The 23,454-nt window shown below is 43.0% G+C and overlaps 1 long non-coding RNA gene across 2 annotated transcripts; it reads left to right on the top strand.

Annotated features, from left to right (window-relative positions):
* The first annotated feature begins 8,423 nt into the window (after positions 1 to 8,423).
* LOC144095460 (uncharacterized) lies at positions 8,424 to 22,602 on the top strand. 2 transcript variants are annotated; one of them, XR_013306734.1, is made up of 7 exons: positions 8,424 to 8,588; positions 8,995 to 9,065; positions 12,620 to 12,726; positions 12,856 to 13,036; positions 15,354 to 15,470; positions 15,713 to 15,868; positions 22,492 to 22,602. It is a non-coding gene; the product is annotated as an uncharacterized LOC144095460 (long non-coding RNA). The 2 variants fall into 2 exon arrangements; XR_013306735.1 differs by lacking the exon at positions 15,354 to 15,470.
* Positions 22,603 to 23,454: the final 852 nt, after the last annotated feature.

Here is a 23,454-nt window from a genome sequence, read left to right as displayed (position 1 = left end):
GTTGAAAGGAAAGTATTTAATGCGAACATCATTTGTAATAACCTAGTTTGTTTCAAGATTGTAAATGCTGTGCACTGTTGTCCTTCATACCTTGTACATCATGTTGCAGAGGAATGCCTGGAGGATAATTACTGGAGTCTAGATTTCAGGCATTTGGGCTTTGTTAATTAGAGCTTATGTTGTTTTGTTAGTGACTATTTATTAATGAAATAAAAGTAAATAACAATGGAAGGAAAACATGGAGCTAGTCCTGGCATCTACCATTGAAAACTGAAGCACCTGAGCTGCGGCTCACGGGAAAGAAAGGCGGAGCGATAGTAACGAAAGATAGGGTTACGGCTACAATATACACCATGTGCAAATACAGGATGTAGAGTTTAAGAGCGCAGATGGTGGTTGGTGGCATAATTTTTTGCACATACCTCTCAAGGAGACCTTCACAGTGAAGTGTGACAAATGTAACACATTTGTAGTAACATCAGGCACTGTATGCTATGTTGAACTGAACTTTGCAAAGCAACGCATGATATGAGAGATCTTAATGGATGGGCAGAGGTTGAAGTCACGCACTTGCGTTCCTTGAGTGTCTGCAAACACTGCATTGGACACAGGCAAGGCCAGTTAATGAGAAGACTATTATTGTAGTAAATTGACTCCATAAAAGTTTGTTAGTCTCCCAGTCGTGCATGTGTTTTGAAGCAAACAGCACATTTTTGTCAACTGAATAGCTGCAGTGCCTTTCTCCCTGTAGCAAATTAGGACACACGCATTTTAAATTTTGATGGCTAAATGACAGTGAAAGTTACAATGATGGCCACTATATTAAGTGGTTCAACTGATGATAGCAGCTGTGTTTTCCAGTGTGCGACATTGAAAGTGTTAATTGTGCTGGTATCTTTACGCATGGAAGTGCACCGGCTAGCTAGCTGAAAAGACCACACACAGACCACTTTTATTCTCGCTGGTAGGTTCGTTATATCAGTGACATGCATTTTCGTTTGGAAACCTCGCACTTGCATGACGCACAAGTTGTTCAGTATTTTGTCAACAGGTGCAGGTAGAACGTAATGAGCACCCTTGATTCATGGGGGCCGTTGCTACATTTGCTTCTATGGCTCCTTTGGCCGGATCTTTGTTTATTCTGCAGAGGTCGCCATTTTCCTGACTGTTTTCACGCGAAGCAATTTTGTGCTGGTGAAATGAGTTCTTTCCAATGCCACTTCTGCTTCTAGAATCATTAGTTGCTGTCTCAAAATTGCAGACTTATCGATGAGAGGCAACCTGGCCCCTCCGTTGATGCATGCTGCCTCAGTGCTTTAAACCAGCCCCATCCGCTATCTCCGACCATTTCATCTCTTCCTTCCCCACTGCGGATCAGTAAACTATGCCCTGCAGCTGTCATAGTGCTCTATGGAAAAAGGACGCAAGCGGACACCTGGCTGCCTTGTGATCTGGAGTGACTTCTTGCACGTTGATGGCGATCCGATTCCGGTGTTACAGGCTATGTGGCATAAATCCGAAACTAAGAGGCGGAAAATGGGCTTCAGTTCAATATTTTCAGAAAAGCAAATAGGTATGTGTGGCATTCAATGCGATGTACTTTCTTCTAGGGAAACAAATAAAATGTACCAACACAAACAGAAGCTGAAGGATTTCAGGCCTTTATTCTAACAACTGCACTCTTTTTCACTGATATTGATAGTAACAGTGTTTTCGTTTCTGTAGCACGCTTATAGCTTTTGTGTTGTTTCAGGCCTGAGCCAATTCTGCCCACTTGTTGGGCCGGGCTGGGTAGGTGAGAGCTTCTTCAGGCTCGGGCTAGCGGGAGTGTCTAATCCGCAGACCCGAGAACAAGTGGTTTAGGCCAAATGGAAATTAGATGAGCTAGCAGTAGGGTTTTTACTTCAGTTCTGGTGGTCAGATCCAGTGTTTGAGCAGCAATAGTGGGTAATAACAATTCATACATGAGGAATTGGCCATCCTCTGCATTCATAGATCCCTGGCAGTCTACCTACCATTTCTGATGGCAGGTGTTGCCATCGGTGTGACTTGATTGCGAAACTGGTTGTTCTTCCCGAACAGCCTCTCACTATTAATTGAGCTGCCTCCTGACACGGTGAGCAGCATGCCTAAAACAGGCTTAAGGTAGATAGGCAAGGCTAAATGAGAAGGGCCAGTATAAGTGCTAGCACACTAAAATGCTCCTACCCACACACACATAATTTTTTTGTACTGGAAAAGAAGCTACGAGTGGGAGGTGATGGCTTTGACAAATCCATTCTCTTCGCGCTCGCGAGCCAACCACCCACGTCTAGAAGCAGTGGCCTCGCGCTCGTATACGTGTCACTATAGTCTGCGACATGTTGCGCATGTTAGGTGCCCTGCGTACACTTCTTTCTCATCTCTACAATGCCTTTATGTTCTTCGGAACCTCCTCGACTTGCATTGAGCTGGCTTCATGCTGTTTTCAGTGCAGTAACTTGTGCTTTTTATCCTGGACCACAGGCCATAGATTCTTTTATCATTAAAGCATATACGAAAGATGAAAAGTGAAAAGTCAAGACCAAAAAGCACTTACAGCAAGAAAAAAAAACAATTGAACTTTGCAGATTAGGTGTGTTGAACCACATAGGAGTTTCAACGGAATGACAGTCTTCTCCTGGTTTGAGGAACTCATTTTGGGAACAATATGACTTCTTTTTGAGAAAACATTGCTTAGACATAAACTACATGTTCTCAAATAATCTGAGAAGCAAATTTTAGGTTTCCTGGTGGAGGGGATTTTTCCCTAGGACAGCAGGAGTTCCTGCTCCTATGGTAGTGCCCTTCTGTATCCGTATTATGATGGCCATATGAGGCTTGTTTTCCGGCTGGCCTGCTTTGGGTAACCATGTCACCTATGTAGAGGGCTCACAGAATCTATAGCGGTTATCCATGATTGACTCATTTAGACTGTTAAGGTGAGTGGTCTGAACTTATTTGTATTTGACTTTGTTTGTATACAACATACTGTACAGCATTTGAAACAATAGTTCCCTCTCTGCATGTAACTGTAGATATTTACATTCACGCAGCACATGTCTTTGCTGCAAATCACACTACGACATGTGACGGCAACCTGGACCAGGGTGGGAAAATAAATATTTTTTGCTCTCTGTTTATCGGTAAATGACTGTCTATATTCCAGGTGTTTCATGAAAGCCCGCCGCTAATTTTTTTTTAAAATAGGGTTTCTAAGGTAAAGATGTTTTTTCGACATAGTAGTCTCGTGTTGGTGGACGTCAAAAAGACAGGTGAATCATGTTAACCTATAATGCAATTAACTAAATTTTATTCGTTAAATTTAATTGTTACCAATAGGCGCCTGATGGCAACTAGGCCATATGAGTTTTTAGAATTTCGGGAAGGCGATTACTCTCACCACTGTGGCTCTACTAATTTGAGCTCTGCCTTTTCTCTCCCCATTCGAGAGCCGCGCGGCTGGAGGGAGCGCAAAGCGACGTCAGTCAAACGCGTCACTCCGTACGGAGAACTCCGTAATGCACGTACCACGCGACAAGCTCCGCCCCTCCCGCAAATGGAGCAGTGAAGTGACGAGGAGCGGAGAGCTCCGCAGCACAGCACGGGCGGAGCAGATTATTACGTGGAACGTGCGCCACGGAGTGTCACGATGCGATTGCCGTCGCTTTGCGCTCTCCGCAGCCGCGGGATTTTCGAACGGCGCGAGAAGTCTCGCATTTGTTGAGCCACAGTGGCAAGGGTGGTGGTGGTAGTGGTTTTATTAAAAATAATAGTAGAAAGGAAGGAAAAGATTTTTGCTAGCCCCGGCATCTGCCATCGATACTGAAGCACCTGATCTGGGGCAGCGGAAATAAAGGATAGGAGGCAGAATGGAGAAATGAAATGAAAGAGGTAATCTGACCCCCGTCCTAACAAACGACGGGCAGTACTACTGAGGAGACCTTAGAATACACCGCAAAACAGTGGCAAGGGTAATCGTGTTTTGCGGTGTAGTCTAAGGTGTCCTCAGTAGTACTGCCCGTCGTTTGTTAGGGCAGGGGTCAGATGGTTCTCTCCGTATCGAAGGAGGGGGGGGGGGTGAGGCTGCTTAGTTTGTTGCAGCTGCAGTTGTTCTTGAATCTATCCCCTAAAGACCTGCTACTCAATATCTCGAAGGTCTGGCTGAATGTGTGGCAGCCGGGTTTAGTTGGTGTGTGACTGGTAGAGGTCATGGCTGCCCAGCTCACCTGTTTACTGTTGGCGGTTCCCGGTGCGGTAGTGCTTGAGGTCGAGGCAGGGGTTCGGAGGTTGGAGCGGGCATCGAAGCTCCCTCCTCGTCCCCGACTGGAGAACTACCCTCCCCTTTGTCTTTGACGGATCGATGGTGTGTGGTGACGTTGGTGGATGTAGGGTATTCGTTGGCGTCAAATTTGAGAGACTGTATGCGCTGAAAACGGAGGGTGCGCTCCTGTGAGAGCTCACCGTGACGATCAGCTCCGCATCTATAAAATTTCGCAAATATAATATATTGCTGCAAGCGAAGCGGAAGTATAGCGAGTTCGCTTTAAAAAAGTGGCTGGTGGTTTAGCATTGCTAAGCAAGAAATATTGTGCGGAAATATGTTTTTCTAGCAGGTGGACACCACTACCACGTACCTCAAAGGGCGAAGTGACGTGTCCACTGATGCAGGGAGCCAGTTAAGCGCATTTTGATATCCTCAAAATCAAGGCTGTAATAATAAAAATAATAATTTGTTTTGGGGGAAAGGAAATGGTGCAGTATCTGTCTCATATATCGTTGGACACATGAACTTGAACCGCGCGTAAGGAAAGGGATAAAGGATGGAGTCAAAGAAGAAAGAGTTGCCGTAGTACAGGGCTCCGGAATAATTTCGACCACCTGGGGATATCACTGTAAAAAAATTCCGTACCTATAACGTAGACTATGTACGTTTTAAATACAGAACCACTTCTGCTTTCAATGAAAGGTAGGGAATGACCGTATATTCAGTCCAGTATTGAAGGAAACGTCCGTGTTCCTCTGTAGTCGTTGCAGGGAAAAATACTAAACATTCAATTTAAGGGATCGAAACTTAACACGACAGGGCGGTTGACCCCATCGACTATGTGTTGCACCAACCACACTAATAACTTGCTTAAAGGCAGCAAAAACAGAAGATGCTTATGATGTGACGCCACTTTTACACGATGAACTGCTGGCCCACGGACTATAGGCATCACATAACGTCCGATTTTTTATTTGTCTGGTTTACTCTTAGCCAACAATGTCCGCAAACTAGCATGGCGAACGACCGTGAGCATGTCTATTGTGATTACCACAATGAAGAGCCGAGGAAGGGTAATAACGCATTACGTTGCTTCAAGGTTGAGTGATTGGTACAAATTGTGAGCAATGTTAAATAACAAAGGCCTTAATTTGCTATAATGTTAAAAGCTGACTTGATGAAAATATTTTTCGCTACATTGCTAGCCACATAAATAAAAATGTTACTGCAACATTTGCTTTCTGTGAGAAATGCTGCGTAATGAGGTCAACTGTTAGAAAACATTTAGACACAGACAATGGTTGGACAACTTCTCCAAAGTGAAACTGAACACCAGCTGAAAGTACATTGCAAACATGATGAAAGTGCACAAGTTGAAAGCCGAATTTCCATCTGCCATTTGGTAAGGAAACAAACAACTGAGTAAACCAAAAGCATGGGCAAACAAATCTGTGAATGCAGTGCAATGTAGCAGTTACATCTTTGCTACACAACCATTAATCAAAACACCAACTCCTTCATGGATAACAAAAGCACCGACACAACAACATATTGCTCAATGCAATGCTTAATTTAGTAGGTACCTATTGCCGCCCATTCATGCCTGCTCTTCCTGCAGATAAATGAAACGCCACCAAAAAGCAGCGAGCAGCCATAATTGCTGCAGTGACAAGGAGGATGTGCACCATCGATGCTGTTCCCCCATCCTGAGTAGGAAATAATAGCAGTTTTTTCTGGAAATACTCTGAAAGCACGAATTTTCTATCCATCGTTTACTTAGCTTGCACTGACACGACCCATTGTGTACTCGGTACCTTTGACAAACAAGGGGCCAGCCGATAGGCACACAAGACTGTAGAACCTTGCTAACTTGCAAAAAATCAATGCACAGAAAGAAAAAGCTGACAAAAAAATGAGGAAATCCTTATTTGCACTTTTTATACAATACTAAGAATGTGGCTAAGATATGGCATGAACGTTGTTTTTTTCTGTTCACTTACAAACTTTCCAGCCTGTGCTAGCATATTACTGTGATGTAAATAATGAAGCATGCCAGACTGTACAATATGCTGTAACACTTGTGAAATACTCCCCTTCAAGGCTACCGCATGCCTCTTACATGCGGTAAAGTTTAAATCTGCCAAACTAGCTAGTCTGCAAGATGAGACGCCAAGCCTCTGACATCTGGCGATGTGTACCTCCCATGTAATTAGAGTGATTGGAGATGCTCCTTTTTGATGGCATTTCAGTTGCTGGGTGTGGAAGGACCAGATATGAAGGGCAACAACTAGACACCAACTTTTTAAGCAACATCAAAATAAGCAATGTGCCTTAGCTTTCCTTCTGTCCAAAAAGGAGTTTCATTTTCTGTGTTCACATAACTGCTTGCATGTGCACATTTTGGCTTGCTGGGAGGTGCTTTCCTCTGTTAAACTACAGTTTTAACTCTGGCCTCAGTCTTCTGCGCCTTCTTAATTTTTTGCTAGCGTTCACCTTAAGTCGCATACAAACTCATGCAGATCTCCACTTTTCTACGTTTCCAGCTGTCACATCTTCTCTGCCTTCGTCATGTCCACCACTGCATCCAATGCCTTCAAGTCTGCTGTGTATAATCATTTTAATTAATCTGCCTACACATGTATTTATGTTAGTCGCTCTCCTCTCTTCGATGCCAATTGGCCCTGAGAGTAAATAAGTGAAATGGTAGTCTAATCTAGGTCTGAGCAATCACGCATTATGTTGAGTTTATTTTACCACATTGGCCAGTAGAGAGTGGAAGGAAAAAAAGCTGCTAAGTGGAGCTCGACATGCCTCTCGACCCCTACACTGGAAAGCAGCAGACACCAAGGCATACGTAATCACTAACGACAACAGAACATGACAAGTGTGAAGTAATTCAGTAACGTTCGTCGCATTTACCACAGTGCATACTCGCTGCTCAGTAATTTATTACCTCATTAGACATTCTTCAAAGAGAGTGTACAATTATGTGTTTTGTTTGAACATGGCACCACAGTACAATGACAATCATTAACCTTGTGCCAACACAACATAAAATAAACTTCTGCCCAGTAAATGCATTGCTTACAGTGCCACCACGGCACCTGTTTAGAAAATAAGCTCAAAATATTAGTGACATTAAATTTGAGCAGACGGTAATTCCCCCACCCCCTCCCTAAAAAAAATGAAAAAGGGTGCTCTTCCGACGGTACGTTTGTACGCTGTAATATTTGCGAGTCCAACTACGTGTGAAATTCAGATATAAATAATTAACACCAAAGCATTCGGTTGAATGCGAGGCGCCAGGGCGCGGGCAATCAGTAATCGTCTTCAGGTATCCACTGGTGCCACGCCCTGAGGGCCACTGCTCGGCGAATACCATTCAAGGCCACGTTCACATCCAACAAGCTTGTCACAAACATCACACAGGTGATGATGCAGCAGCAGTTCATCATTGCTGTTGGCCAGTGCTGAATTTTTTGGCGTGGTAAACGGAATCATCCACCGAAACGCGCGTCGACTGTTACTCGCCAGATTCTTGCAGTCCCACGAGGGAGAGCAGCTTTTCCGTCGGCTTCAAGTCTCCTCTTTCGTGCAGGGCCACTGGCATTGTAACGCACATTCTGCATGATCGTTTTACTACGCACCGATGCCGCACGGGACAGCGAGCTGTTGTATGTACTACACTCCAATGCAGCGTTCCGGCCACACACATACACACACACATACTAAAGACACACAACGCGCAGGACGCACGCAGCGAACACGGAAGAACAAAAACCCATTCCACAGCGCCTGTTCATTCAACTCCACACTGCGCTAACTGCGCACATGTTTCCGACTGCGGGCTCGGCTAGCGCTTCGACTTCGCTGACTTCGCCATGGCTAGTCATGGCCAAGCTGCGCTGCCGCTGGTGGTAATAACGTTCATGCAACGAAAAGAAAAAACAATATATCAAACGATTCAGGTTGTCAGCTAAAAAAGCTACCGAAAATTAAATACATCTTATATGTTTTTTGCCGTTGTGCGCCTTTGCGACATCAGCGACGTGAGCTTGAGCGCGAATACGCGAATGGCGCTATGAATTTCCCGTGTAGCTCCGTAAATTGCAAATGGCGCGGCTGCGCCGCCAACCTTTAGACATGCTTGCAGAGGTAGTCGGTGCGAACAGTTGGAAGTTCAATCGACTGGAATTGCTCAAGGAAAGTCAGCGGCACTGCATTTTTATTGTTTCTGTGCATTGCGAGTGACTTTGGCGGCAGCCACTCGGCAACGTCTCCGGTTTGGCGAACTTGTGAGAAGGTGAGCCTTTTGTTCTCAAATTTTGAAAGCGGATTTTTGTTTGTATTGTAACCCTGCGTCTCGTCGCATGTTATGTTCACGATAACATCAGTACAACGTGCATGCGCTTTCTGTCTCTATTTAGAGTAATATTGGTCGATCAGCGTAAACTTTTGGATTCAATTATGCACGAACTGTCCATGTTGGTACTGCGTGTCGAATGTGTTTTGAGATGATTCTGAGCGGGAGATGGTGTTCTGATAATTTGTGTACTACCAGATATAGTCTAGAGATTTGAAACCATTTATCACACTGAAACAAAGTTGGAAAACTGTTTTGTGTTCATGCATCTGCTGTCCTTAAACTTGACTTTTCGGCAATCATTCGCATGGCTCCTTTGGATCTGGAAAATTGACTACTGTTGTAGGGGTGCCTGGTAGCAGAGCTCCTGGGGACGCCCAGTGGGTCATTTGTTTGTCCAAGTGCCCAGTACCAAAGGTACCATTCCTGACATTTTTTCCCAGTCCGTTAACCTCATATTCCTTGCAAAGATTACAGTATGTAATCAGGTAGTAAAAAAATTGGTAACTTCTGCATATTTCAGAACAGTTCAGAGAAATGCGCATGCAGCATCAGTATTCTCTCGGTAGAATTTCTGAGACCTGGATTCATTTCTTCTAGGACTGTGGCAAGCAGTAGGTCAACTGTACATAAATTTATTTTCCTCTGGTGCAAAGTAAAGAGTGCAAACGTCATAAGGCAAGTCTCTAGTCTGTTTCATTCTCACTGCATTTGGCCAAAGCATAATATGAAATGCTGTATGTTTTATGCCCTAGTTTCCTTTACTTTGAGCAGTAGATATTGACAGTGAATAGCAAGGCAACTCCACTCGCTGATGGTTTTGCCTTCGGCAGCAAAACAGGGAATACCTTACCCCATGTGTTATCTCGACAGACTCAAAACTGCGATGGACAGCTGCGTCCACAGCTGCTATCACCTCCCAAGTGCATGCGCTCGTAAGACACGTAATAACTCTGGATTGCCATTAACATAGCCTTGCTCATTGCAGTTGCCGATAAACACCTCATAAGTGGTACTATTATGCACTCTTTTCTTTGGCACTATGTATGAGCTTCTGTTCTCGCACTTTCTAGAAATAATGCATGCAGTTTTGAAGTGCGAAAAGGGAATTTACGTGTAACTATATTGTCATGTCAGTATGTTACAGCCAAATTGTACATTGATATCAGTGCTGGTGGTTTCTTTTCATTATTTTAGGAGAATGTTATAATTTTACCTATAGCAAATAATAGCCCTCACTAATTAGCTGATTTTGTCATGTCCAGTATTCTGATATGCTAAGCCACCAAAGCATGATTCAGAATGTTGTCAGAACTAAAGGCACTGAGTCTTTCGTGTCAGTAAAAAATGTGCTTTATACCCCTGTCACATGGCATTCCTCGAAGGCCTTTCCATCAAAGGCACCATTTTTCACCAAAGGAGCGAAAGCTTAAAGGAGCAGCGATGCAGCTACACGGTGCAGCCCAAAGGTGAAAGTCGTTCAGGCTTAGCACCCGCTGCTATACTCGAGGTGGCTGAAGTGAGTGTTCTAAAATTAAAGTGGTGTATTCTGTTCATTCGTTGAGCTTTGACAATTTTTTTATTCTGATTGCTTCCTTAAAAGTACTGCAACAGCTACTCTCATCAGCAGGAGCAGGTTTTGTACGTGTGTTGCCTTGGCCACCATGGGCGCTCGGTGTTGCCGCAACACTTTCACTGTCTTGAAATTTGAACATAAAACATAAACACCCGTACAAAAACCAAAGCCAGACACACCTTTCGTATTTGAAAAAAATGTTTTCAAACATTATTAGCTTATCTATTTTTTTATTGCTTTTACTTTTGACTTTGGATAGTACTGCGATCACAGCTTCTCGAATGCCGCGTCTTCGGGCTCCGAAGGTCTCGGTTGAGCGCCTTCGCCTCCAAGGTCCTTAGCGACAAAGGCGCAACATTTGTACCGGGTAGCTGCACTCCTTACGCCTTTGGATATGATTCTCAAAGGCCTTTGCGGTGCCCGTGTGACAGGGGTATTAGTGTGGTATGGCTGCTTGAACACCTGTCCCTGGTATCTCACAAACTGAATAAGGAAGGGAAAAGCCTCAGGGTGCTTGCCGACGTTTCGACAAGAGGACTTGTCTTTGTCTGGCAAAGTGTTCATCATTGGTGGGGTTTAAATAAGGTTTTCACTTCGAGGCGAAAGGCCTGTTGTGTGGGACGAGGGTGCGATATGGGAAAGGCGTTACGATGGGGAGCGTGAACCTTGACCAGGCATGATAGCTGCTAAAGAAGATTAACCGGTTGACCTGCAAAACTGTGAAAACAAAAAAGCCCAATTCAGTAGAAACGAATCTCGGGGTATGGAGTGTGGATAGTGGGCTTGAATGGCTTTATGTCCAGCCGCAACAGGTGGCTTGGTATGGCTGGCTGCCTTTTCCTGAAAAACTAGGATAAAGGAATTAAGCAGCATGGCAGAATAAAATACCAGGGGGGGGGGGGGGTAAAATAATTTGAAGGAAAAAGAGAAAATGAGGGCAGGTTCGGAGAAAAGGCAAAAAGAAGGGGGAGGGGGAGGAGTATGGCAGCCAAGGTTCCGAGAAGTGATGTCAGGAGGTGCAGGGTGTAAGGTTAAAGTATAACGATAAATTAAAGAAAGCAGGAAAGGAGGGGGAAATTATGGGTTGGGAAACCTCTGACCATGTGCAAGGCCTTTTCAAATAATTATGCCAATTCCGGAATGTACAGAGCTGGCCACATTTAGTGCAAACATGTGAGCGCATGGCCGCACTCTTTAGAGGTCCACTGTGTGCGGCGCAGCCACTCATCGCTGCAAAATGGCGTAAGAGGAGATGCACCTGGATGTGGTGCTTCGTGTCATGTTACACTTCGATGTGTGGCAATGTCAGACACAGTGGCCCAAAGAGCACAGCCATGTGCTCGCGTGTTCGCACTAAGAGTGGACAACCCTGTACTTGATTCTAAATTTCCTCTGTATATGTTGACCCCCAGACGAAAACAAGTTGTCTTGTCGAAACGGTAAGCACCCTGAGATTTTTCCTTCCCTTGTTCACTTTTTGAGTGCCAAGAAACCATCTGCCTACTCTCTCTGTACCATGCACTCCACATCTTGTACGGTTATCTTTGTATGTATACACCAGTGATAAATCATGAAGGAAATCAAGGGATTTGTGTTTGTATTGCTTAACACTTACTTTAAAGCTATATCATGAGGGTATAGTTGAAAATGTGCTGGGGGCTTGGTTGTGTGTCGTGACTGGTTTCTCTTTATCAGGGCTACTTGACAGCCACCATGAAACGCAGGCTTTTGAAGTCGTTCCTCAAATAAAAGAGCGTTTCCACTGTTACAATGGAAATGTTATTTGCTAAAAACTTCAATCATTGCAGTTCAGGGATTGATATTTTTCAAATAACTAACCTGAAGTTCAAAACCTGCAGAAGGAACTATGTAACTTCTTTCCTGCCTTAAAAACCCAGCACTTATTTGCCAGTTTCATCAAGCAGAGGTCTGTTTCATGGCACATACTTTCCACTACCTTGCATGAAAATTGTGCAGTACAGGCCCACCATAAAACTAGGGGCATAGTATACTGCTTGTATGCAACTACTTTGGCGTTAGAGCATGCATAGCATGGTCTTAAAGTTATTCTTTTCATTTGCAACTGGTTCATAAAAGGCCTATTCTGGCAAAAGGCATTTAGCAAAATTGTCTTCCTCTGAATGCTTCTAAGGATAACTTTAGTTCATTCAGGAAAATATATATTGACAATATCTCTTAAAGGCATGATTGTCCATATTAGCTCTTGTTACCTCACAGTATTTAGTTCTGTGCCTCCAGCATCACTGACTTGCATCATATGTTAAATAGAGTAGTAAAAAGCTCGCTGTTAGTTTAAACCATAACTCATGATGGGGCTGTGCACTTTTTGTTGTGTTACATGAAATATACTTATGTATGAAACAATTTCTTTCAGCTGCACCTCACATGATTCAAATTCCACCAGAAGAAAGGCTGCAACACAACATTGCTCACTATCTGTTGCTTTCCCAGCACATAACATGCCATAACAGCACATAGCAGGTAAGATGTGAACAAAAACAGTGCATGTATATGTTCCACACATGCATTTTGTGTGCTACCAACACTATGATATGATTAACTATGTCATGTAAGAGAGAGCACACAAATCATTTTTTGTATATATTGCAGCATGTTTATTTCAAGTTTTAAACTGGCCATTGAAACGACCCATTGTATCACCGCTGGTTACCCGGTGGCACTGGGGATCGAACTCCGCACCTCCTGCTTGCGAGGCAGATGCTCGGACCACTAGGCCACTCCTGCGGTCCCCCCACTGATGTTGCTTACACCAGGTGCTGTTAAAGCCCCGGTATGTATGCTAAATGCATTTTAGAAAACCATTCACTTCCAAAGTACCATTTCATCTTTATAGCAAAACCACAGTTCGCCTAGCTAGACAAACCTGCTGCATACAAGCCAGCAGAAGGGTTGCACGTACATGCTTTGTTAGGAAAACATAAAAATCAAGCAGAGCCTGCCCTTCATGGTGCATTATACCCTGATTTTGAGCAATGATCAAGATAGGCAGATGGTCATTTCATTGAACACTTGCATGATACATTCGTAGAATCGAAAAGACAAGTACTATTGCAAAATCTTCAAACAGTGTTTATTCTCAGAGAAAACATATCATGAAAAAAGTGTTGGATTAGTTATGGTGTACCTTGTATGGGGAAAGGGGCTCCCACTTTGTGAAAGGCTTAATTTTGGAATAACGACAGCGTTTAGACTAGTTGGGTTACCATGTTTAGATAGTGGATGTGCTCAAAAAGACACTGGAAGTAAGCGCACTGTGTGGAAATCTCTTTCTGTATCCTTGTCTTTTTGAGCGCTTTCACGATCTAAACTTAATTTTGCAAGAGAGCAAGGAAAACAAATATTGAAATTCTGATAATTAAGGATAAAAGATCATGTTTCATTGTGTTGCTTAAAGTGTACATTGTATCGCTATTGCTGTATTGCAGCACTTCTGTCATGGCCTTGCATTGCAGCCTCTTGACTTTTGTTTATATATTAGGCAGTCCTTTTTTTCATTCGATTGCAACACTTTAGGAGTTACTACAGAGTTGCGTGGTAGCGAACTCTCAGATTAACGGTTTGCATTATTACGCCAGCATAACTTGCTAAGTGTTTCACTGCAGTCTTGTTACTAGAGCAGCCTCTTGAAAGTATTCAGCCTGGTGGTCATTGAGGGTTACTGTTCACATATCAAAATGCCGGATCAGCTGTATACTCTTTACAGCTACCAGAACTATGGTACATTTCATGACATGCTGGCTGAAGAGTGCTGGAGCACCAGACTGGGGATTTGGATGAAACAATTTTCAAATGTGTGCTCGATATCACGCTGTTGTGTTCCAGTTGTGGAGAGGTTTTCTTTTCATATTTGTTCTGTAAAACATTTAAATTTTGGGCAATATGTTGTTGCCTTTATCTTGTGTTCTCTTTGTTGTTGAGATATAGTATTTTTGGCACAAGCACTCCACTCTATTACTTTTCAGTATAATTTAAAATTTGTAGGGCACGTCATGAAGAATAAAACTTCTACTTGAATAATCTGCATGTGTTTATGTTCTCATTGTTGATATAAAAACTTAGTTGAGACAGCTTGTATTTTAGCTCTGGCTAGAATTTTTAGGAGAGCCTCAGTAACATAATCACATGACCAACACAAACTCGGTATTATTGTTTGTGCAATGAAAAACAGTTTTAAAATAGTTATTAACAGCTGTCAGTGTAGGACTGGCCTAAAATGTTTTGTGCTCTATGTAGCTCTCCTCTGAGGCAGGATTAATTCATCTGCACCTGCAGCCTGATACCGCCAAGATACCAATTCTTGGGTGAACTTATGATTTTTTTTCACTGAGCAAACTTGCATCATCTTGAAGCATGGAACTTGAGCTGATTCTTAACAGCTCTAGTGTAGCGAATTTCATTATCCTCATTGCTTAGTTTACATTCACCTCAGGACAATGGCCTTTTCCAGTTTAATTATCTGTGTCTTGCACCAGCTACATGCCACACTATCAGAAATCACCTAATATTATCTAGTGAGCTTATAATCAGCTATCTCCTGCTATATTTTCCTTAGGGTGAAATTCATTTTGTTGCGATACAATGCACAAGCTGTTTCCTGGCATGGTGCTCAGCTTATCTAGAATGAAATGCTTGGAAAATGGGTCTCTGATTTCACCTTGAGTAGACGAAATTAACTTGTGCTAAGGCACTCTTTGGCCACAGATGCCCTTGTGCCATTAAAATCCATCAAATTCATTCTGTTGCCCTAAGATACCATTGGTGATTCATTCTCTGCATCGTACGCCCTGGCCAGGTCCATTTTTATTAAATTTCTTCTGGAATATTGACAACTTACCTGTTCATCCCTGTTTTGGTTTCACTCGGTCAGTTATGCTATTAATAATTATAATCACTTTATTGAAAACATATTTTGGGCTAAATGACTTCAAGTTTTCCACTGCACAATGATATATATGGTTGGTCTTGTATGTCTTTACTAGTGCGGTAATGTTTATTTTGTGCTCACTGTCTAAACAACCTTATTTGCCTATCATATCCTAAGCCCTTCTATACCTATTTTCCTTCCCCCTGGCTCTTTCTCTTTTCAGTCATTCCTCCTCTTTCCTTTACACCGGCCATTGGTCACAAGGCTGCTGTGGGAATGACAGTCAGCACTGGGCCCTTTTTTGTTCATGGAACCTGCACTGCTACTATTAACACTAATAGTACGTTATCAGTATTTTTGTGATACTGCATTTATTGTTATTTATGAAATAGTTGGCTAAGGCAATGGTAGCAGTGTTGGATATTGCAATATATTATGCATATATCTCACTTTCAATATATCAGTGTGTTCACTATTACACTACCCTCTATTTCTTTCAGTTCAGTTATTTGGCTATAGATATATTGTGCTGCTTTCCTAGTTTAGTCCACTCAAACTAAAACTTTGCTCTTTGTGTCACAGGTAGAATCTACAATGATTGCTGCTCTGTGTCTTGTAAGCAGGAGGCAGTGTTCAATGGAGCCATGAACTTTCCTTGGAATTGAAAAGCCTTTGCCGTATTATGCGCTGAACCACGAGTGTGAAGAGGAAAATGTCATGCCTTGGATTTCTGCAGAGGTGAGCCATTGTGGTGAATCCACCAGCGCGAAAGACAGGGATGAGAAAGGAGACAAGATAGGTGTTGACTCGCGACTAAAGTTTATTGGCGTGAACAGGGAATATATAAAAAGCCAAGCAATACCATAAACCATGTAGTTACAGATAAGCATACAGGACAACATGAGTCAAAAATCGCCCTCAACATTTCCCTGATCGAGGTAGTCCAACTCATTGTGTGTTAACACGGTAGACAAAACACACATTCTTCACGGAGTCATAAGATGTGTCTAGCCTCGATAATCTCCCATTTAATCTCTCTGAATTTACTGCCAAAATGCGTGTTGCCAAAAGGAAAGGGTAGCAGACTTCACATCCTGTGCAGTGTACAGCAGAGTTACCCCAACCACCTAGCCAAGCCCCTACCCTCTTGTGTTCCTGTAGTCTTACATTCATACACCTTCCAGTTGCACCTACGTAAACCAGACTACAAGATAATAATAATTGATACCACATTCATTTTACAAGGTACATATACATTTCACTCTACACGTGTACTTTTCTCGAGCCACATTCACAGAATTATTAAAATTTTACATGCTTTAGACAACGTATTAGGGGCCGAGAAAGCCACTTTTACATCATACCTTCTGGCCACATTTTTCAAATTGTGCGACAATTTATGTACATACGGTAACACAACTGGTCTTTTGGCATCTCGCTGGCTGGCCCCAGCCTGATTGTGCCGGTCACCGCAAAACTGTCTCAGCTTCTTTAACAATTTATCATATGCTCTTGCAGTAACAAGGTTTGGAAATCCTGCGTTCGTTAACCTTAAAATCTGCTCTTGGAAACTAGTCGTCATGCTGTGAAAGCATAATTTCATCAATTCTGAGCCCGCGCTAGAAAGTGCAATGCTATCTTTCACTAGCTTGGAATGGTCGACATGTAGCCAGGTAGCAGCTTAACACTCGCCTGCACACATGACGTGTGCTGAACATCAAGGTAAGGTCCAGAATCCACAGCTCTTTTTCTTGGGACATTTGCTCCAAGGTAAACCTGAGATAAAGGCCTTGCTCCTTAAGGGCACCGGGTAAGCCCTATACTTCCCATGCATTTTAGGCCATGTTGAGGTACATGTTTCTCACTAACTAATAACAGTAGCCTAATAATACATATATCATTGTTTGCCAAATTTTGTGCTCTTTTTACTAAACTAGAATATTTGAAATGTGTTGAAAATTCGATTTTTAACAAAATTTTTTCCGGTAGTACACAAATCTGGCCTTTCTTTGCGCATTTCAAAATTCATAACAGAATAACTGCTCAGTGAAATTGCTTAATTCTAGTTCAGTAGTTGGCAACACTTATGTAGATGATTGCAAAAAAAAATCAGCCGTCTGTCTTGAAAGGCATTGGAAATAATGGTACCTTTGTAAGAAAAAACACTGTTTTGAGATAATAGAGTGTAAAGATAAAAAAGATGTGAAAAACCATTTTTTATTCGCAGAAACGCCTCCATAGTAATTGGTTTAATAGCCCCCTGCTTCATAGTCACTGTCGCCGTCATTTTTTTCGCTTTTCGGCTTGTCGTTTTGACTGTCGGGCCTCTTTTGTAAGCTGTCGTGTTGCTCGGTCCGCAAAGTACATGCGCTTATGGTCAGCTTCCCTCAGCCACTTGATGGTGTTGCTCCCTGGGTTCAATCCACACGCCTTCAAAACGTTGGCCCGTGCGTTGCTATCATCATTAAATGAAAGAACAGCATCCAGTGTTACCATCCGTAGGGTCCGAAGCCTAACAAACACATTCTTTGGCGCGCGTTCCCAAACAACATGGTTGAACGACTCATTTGCATTTTGAGTTCGCCCATGCAGGCACTTCTCTAGGAGCTCAGCCTTCGATAGCTCCCTATAAATGGGTTTGATAGCCTCCAAGACAGATGCAGGCAAACTCTCCTTGTGGAAAAATGGCTTGCCCTCTGACTGACTTCTGTTGAAGGCACACCACGTATCAGGTCCCTTTGGGCAAAGTCCATGGCATGGGTCATCGTCTGTGGCCGATAAGTGGAAGAAGGTTGCCCAAATGGCCTTTCGCATTTCATCTAGGTTTCCTACATTTCTTCTGATGGCCAAACCATAGTACGTCTGGAGCTTGTCTATTACTGCATCAGTCAGTCGGCCTCGGCCCGAGAAGCTCTTTCCATCAGAGAGTTTTCCTGCTTTGTTTCCTTTTTTTAGCCTTCGTAACCTTGTGCCCATCCTTTTTTGCACGTGCCCTATGCACTCAACCTTGGATATTTCAACGGAATCACCATATGGCATTTGTGCCTTCACAGCCATAAAAGCCTTGCTGTCACCATCCCCAAGGTATTTGACGTATCGAACGCCGTGAAGCTCCTCACTCCTGCCGAAAATTTTCAGTGCTCCTGCGACTTCCATTCCACCGCTGGTGCCTTGGTAGTTGCTTTGGCACACCTCTCTATGAAGGGGGTCACTGTTTGTACCCTTGATGCTGCACTTTGGACAACGTTTAGACAAAACCTCCACATCCAGCACTTTCCCAGAGTCTACACTGGTCGCAGAGACTATGCCGTTATTGGAAGTATGGCCTCGCTTCTGCCAGCTTCCATCAAGAGCAACTGCAATGTCTTTATCCCCCTCATTCAGCTGCACAGCTTCGTCAGCTGCCCTTTCATCGACTCCTGAGCAGCAGCTTCGATGTGACCTAGAAGCTCTTGATTGTATTTCGCAAACTTTGTCGGCGGCTTAGGAAGGTTTAGCATAGCACAGAGTATATTTCCTGCAGCCATTCCTTTACCAATGGACCTCAAGGCATACACTAACCTGAGGTTGGCTTCATAGAGGCCAGAAGTAGTTTTCTTCGACGTCTCAAATCGTTGTGCGGCACTACACACTTCACAGTTCAAACTGTAAACGCTTGCAACACCTACCCGTTTTGTCACAATTTCGATGAGCTCAACACTTCCACCGCACTCTCTGCACACACAAATCTGTGTAATTGCGGCACAAATGCCGTCCATGTCCATTAAGGCATATTGGCTGCTGCTCTGTAGCACATCCTCTTCCTGGAAGCACAGAGAAAATTTTGAAAGCTTCGATGTCGAGGAGCTGGCGCGTTCGGCGTTCGGGATCTCATTTGGTCGTGGACATCCTTTTGCTTTTTCACGATGAGCGTAGTGGTTGCCGTCAAATTCACGCCTGACGAAGGCCTTCTTTGCCCTGGGCATCTCAACTTATCAGCAGCAACCAACACCGGCACAATTTACAATACTGATCGAAAGGGATAACACTCGGACGCAGCTGCATGAAGGTTGCAGAAACGTGGAAAAAAAGTGCAAAGCGTCTCAGGATTGTCTTGGCTAAAAAAGAGGAGCTGTACAATAGTTGCCAGACAATTTTTTATATGTAGCTGATTTTAGACAAGTTTTGAAATCAGGTGGTGGACTTTTTGGTTGAAAAAATTGACGTTAATCCTGAAAGGGGGCGTGGCCGCTCACTACTTGGTTTCGGAAAAAGCGTTTTTCAGCCGTAAATATGGCTTTCTGAGGAAAGTGCGATCATGGAACATGTGTAGAAAGAATTAAACTTCTAAAATTCCAAAAGAAAAAAAACGATTTTTTTCTAATTTTACCTTACCCTGTGCCCTTAAACAACTTGAGAAGATGTACAGGTCCCGAACTATCACAACCTTTATAAAAGACCAGAAAATCATCGACATAGCAAAAGATTTTTCCCCCAGCCCATGCACATTCTGGACAATTATTCTATCCACCCTACTCAAGAAAATATTGCTTAGCACAAGGTCAACCTTTGAACCACTACATATTCGAGACTTTAGAACACATACCGCACTGTGCTACTCTACAAACATGCTCTTAAAATAAATGCTATTCAATAACATGCTCTTAGATAAATTTCAGAAAAGGATTCATGCAAAATTATCTCTGGTTATTTGCAAAAGCATCCGTCTACTTCGCATCTTGAAGATCCATTTCTTGTACTCAATTCGCAGTGTGGTTGAGTATCTTAAGAATGACAATCCAGCAGATTGTCTTGTGATTAGTGTCGATGTAGAACTATTTTATTCTATCCCGTGTGAAGATCTTGTGAAAAGCTTATGAATGTGTATATCGGAGCACGATGAGCTCGTGTTTAGGAACGGATGTGTAACATAAGTCTTTTTTGTCACTTGCCTCCTTTTATTTGAAGTGAATAGCATGTTTGTGGAGTATGGCAGTGCGGCATATGTTCAAAAGTCTGCTAAATGTATCGATTCGAAGGTTGCCCCTATGCTAAGCAATATTCTCTTAAGCAGGGTGGAAGGAATGATTGCCAAGAAATTGCATGGGCTGGGGGAAATCTTTCGCTACGTCTATGATTTTCTGGTCTTTTACAAAGGTTGTGATAGTGTGGGACCTGTACATATTGTGAACTTGTTTAAGGAGCAAGTCCTTTGTCTTAAGTTTACCTTGGAGAAAATGTCCCAACAAAAAGAGCTGCGGTTTCTGAACCTTACCTTGATGTTCTGCACACGCCATGTGTGCTAGCGATATTCACCCAGGAGTGTTAGGCAGCTACTTGACTTTTGGTCGAACGATTCTAAGCTAGTGAAAGATAGCATTGCGTCGTCAAGTCTAGGCTCGGTATTGGTGAAGCCATGCTTTTACAGCGTGACAACTGGTTTCCAAGAGAAGATTTTAAGGCTAATGAAAGCATGATTTCCCAACCATGCTATTGCAGAAGCGTGCGATAAATTGTTAAAGCTGAGCATATAAGATTGGGCAAGTTGGTCTGACATGCTAAAGATAAGAATGGCGCAGCATCAAGTAACGAGGACAACAGGAGAGCACACCCACGCGCAAGTGCCATCCTTGGAGCGGATGCAGAATCTAAGAGCTTGTACTTGACATTCAGCGTTGGCAGCCAAGGATCGGGCTCGTTGGTGAAGCCATGCTTTTACAGCGTGACAACTGGTTTCCAAGAGAAGATTTTAAGGCTAATGAAAGCATGATTTCCCAACCATGCTATTGCAGAAGCGTGCGATAAATTGTTAAAGCTGAGCATATAAGATTGGGCAAGTTGGTCTGACATGCTAAAGATAAGAATGGCGCAGCATCAAGTAACGAGGACAACAGGAGAGCACACCCACGCGCAAGTGCCATCCTTGGAGCGGATGCAGAATCTAAGAGCTTGTACTTGACATTCAGCGTTGGCAGCCAAGGATCGGGCTCGTTCAATCTTTAGCGTTCAAATCCGTGTTTCCTCGTTTCCTTGACTGTCAACGCTGAATGTCAAGCACGCGCTCTTGGATTTTGTATCTGCTCCAGGGTTGGCACTTGTGCGTGGGTGTGCTGTCCTGCTTTCCTCGTTACTTGATGCTGTGCCATTCTTCCCTTTAGCATGTTAAAAGCTGAAACCCCTTCGCAGGGACTGGCATGATCAGGCTGGGGCCAGCCAGTGAGATGCCAAAAGACTGACTGTGTTACTGTACATACATAAATTGTTGCAAAATTTGAAAACTGTGGCCAGAAGGTATGACGTAAAAATGGTGTGTTCGGCCCCTAATAAGTTGTCTAAAATCTGTAAAATTGTTAATAATTTTGTGAATTTCGTTAGGGAAAAGCACATGTGTCGAGTGAAACGTGGCAACATATATGTACCTTGCAACCATTGCATGCATTGCATACCATTATCATGTGGTTGGGTTTATGTTGGTAAAACTGGAATGTGTGTCAATGTAAGACTACAGGAGCATGAGAGGTATTTGGATATTGGTAGGGGTTGTAACTTATCTGCATATTACAAGGGATGTGAAGGCTGCTAGCCATTCCTTTCGGCAACACGCATTTTGGCACTACGTTCACAGCAGATTAACCAGAAAATTATCGAGGCTAGACACATCTTATGACTCGGTGACGAATGTGTGAGTGTGCTGCCCATAGCGTTAACATGCAGCGGGTTGGACTGTCTAGATGAGAGGAATGTTAAGGGCAATCTTTTACTTATGTTGTGATGTAGCTTATGTGTAATTGTGTAGTTTGTGGCGTGTGGCTTTTCTGTATACTCTCTGTTCACTTCAATAAACTTCAGTTGCGAGTCAGTGCCTGTTTTGTTTCTTTTCTCGTCCCTGTCTCGTGCTGATAGATTCAAGTACTTGTAGAGTAGATTCACTGAATTGTGTACTTGCAGAGGCTTGTGAAAAAACGAGAGGAATTTTTTTTCCTTTATGCGGAATGGAAGGTTGAAATTTTTTTACTTAAATGTTTGCAGCATTAAATTCTATTCGGAAAGGTAAAACCCACTTTATTGTACATTTTGTGTGCAATGGTGCCGGTGGCTGCATGCAACTGAAAACATTCGTCCAGGTTATCTAGCTAGCGTCCTTCTTCCTTGTGCCACATTTTCTGAAATAATATTTTGTCAGATTTATTTCAATCAGAATTTCTAAGAACATATTCGTGATCACATAATGGTGATCACATAATTTGGTGATCACATATGGCATAATTCAAAGCGTGATCATTGGTATTTTTTAGTCTGGGGCAGTACAATGAGAAGTACATAGTATATAGTAAAATTAAATATGACCAGTCTAACATAAACAAAACTACTTTTTTTTAAAGGAAAATTTTGCTACTGAAGTGCTGGAGTGACATGGCATTATGAAGACGTGGACAGTGTGCTGTATTCATGATGGCACGAGAACTTGCGTACAGTGCTTCAGGGAACTGGTGAGTACCTTGGTGCTGTGCTTCTGCTAATGTAGCCAAATTATGTTTTAAATCTAAGAGTGTATCTGAAAACTTAAGCAAAAATTGAGTAGTATTTAGATATTCTTGCACCAGATACCACTGTGAGAATTAGTTATTAATGATGTGTCTCACATGTACCCTTGTCTGCTGAATATAGTAAGCATGGCTTTCGAGCTGAGTGCCTCCGACGTATGAAAAAAAAATGGCCACTGGGCTGCTCTACGACGCGTGGAGCAGCCCAGTGTAGCACATTCAGGCTTCATGGAGTGGAGAATGAAGGCAGTAAATAATTTAAGAGTAGAAAACACAGCACAAACCACAGGACCAGGAAACTGACAGAACACACCGACCCTGATGACACTCTTTGCATTAAGGGTGTTATAAAGTTGCCTGTCATGTAGTGCAAGATGGAGGTCGCACAGGACGGGTGTTAAATATGAGTTGATGCAGACACCTGTCATTACGTAGTACTCACTGTAGAACTCGAGCAAGAAGCAAAGGTAACAGCTGAGCATGCCCACTCTTGTGCTTTCCTCCGCAAGCAATCTGGAATTGCACTTAGAAATCTTTTATGCTTTCTCTTGACATATACATCATTGCGGCATGTGGCGAGGAAAAGTACATACCCTTGATGTCAAGTGACAGTGAACTCACAGGGCTGGTAACAGCTCACTGAGGTGTTGTGATATATCTACAGGGCACCTCATGAGAACAAAGAGCCCTTGAAGGAATTCTCTCAAAGTTTGTTGCCACATGGACCTCTTCGTAATCAATGACTCTAAAAGGCAAGCCTTCCTTTAGAGTCACAAAAAAAGGCCTAGGACATGGGTCTTT

This window comes from Amblyomma americanum, chromosome 1 (assembly GCF_052857255.1).
Source record: "Amblyomma americanum isolate KBUSLIRL-KWMA chromosome 1, ASM5285725v1, whole genome shotgun sequence".
NCBI classification, from domain to species: domain Eukaryota; kingdom Metazoa; phylum Arthropoda; class Arachnida; order Ixodida; family Ixodidae; genus Amblyomma; species Amblyomma americanum.
Note: the sequence above shows the minus strand (reverse complement) of the source record. Positions and strands in the feature narration are given on the sequence as shown.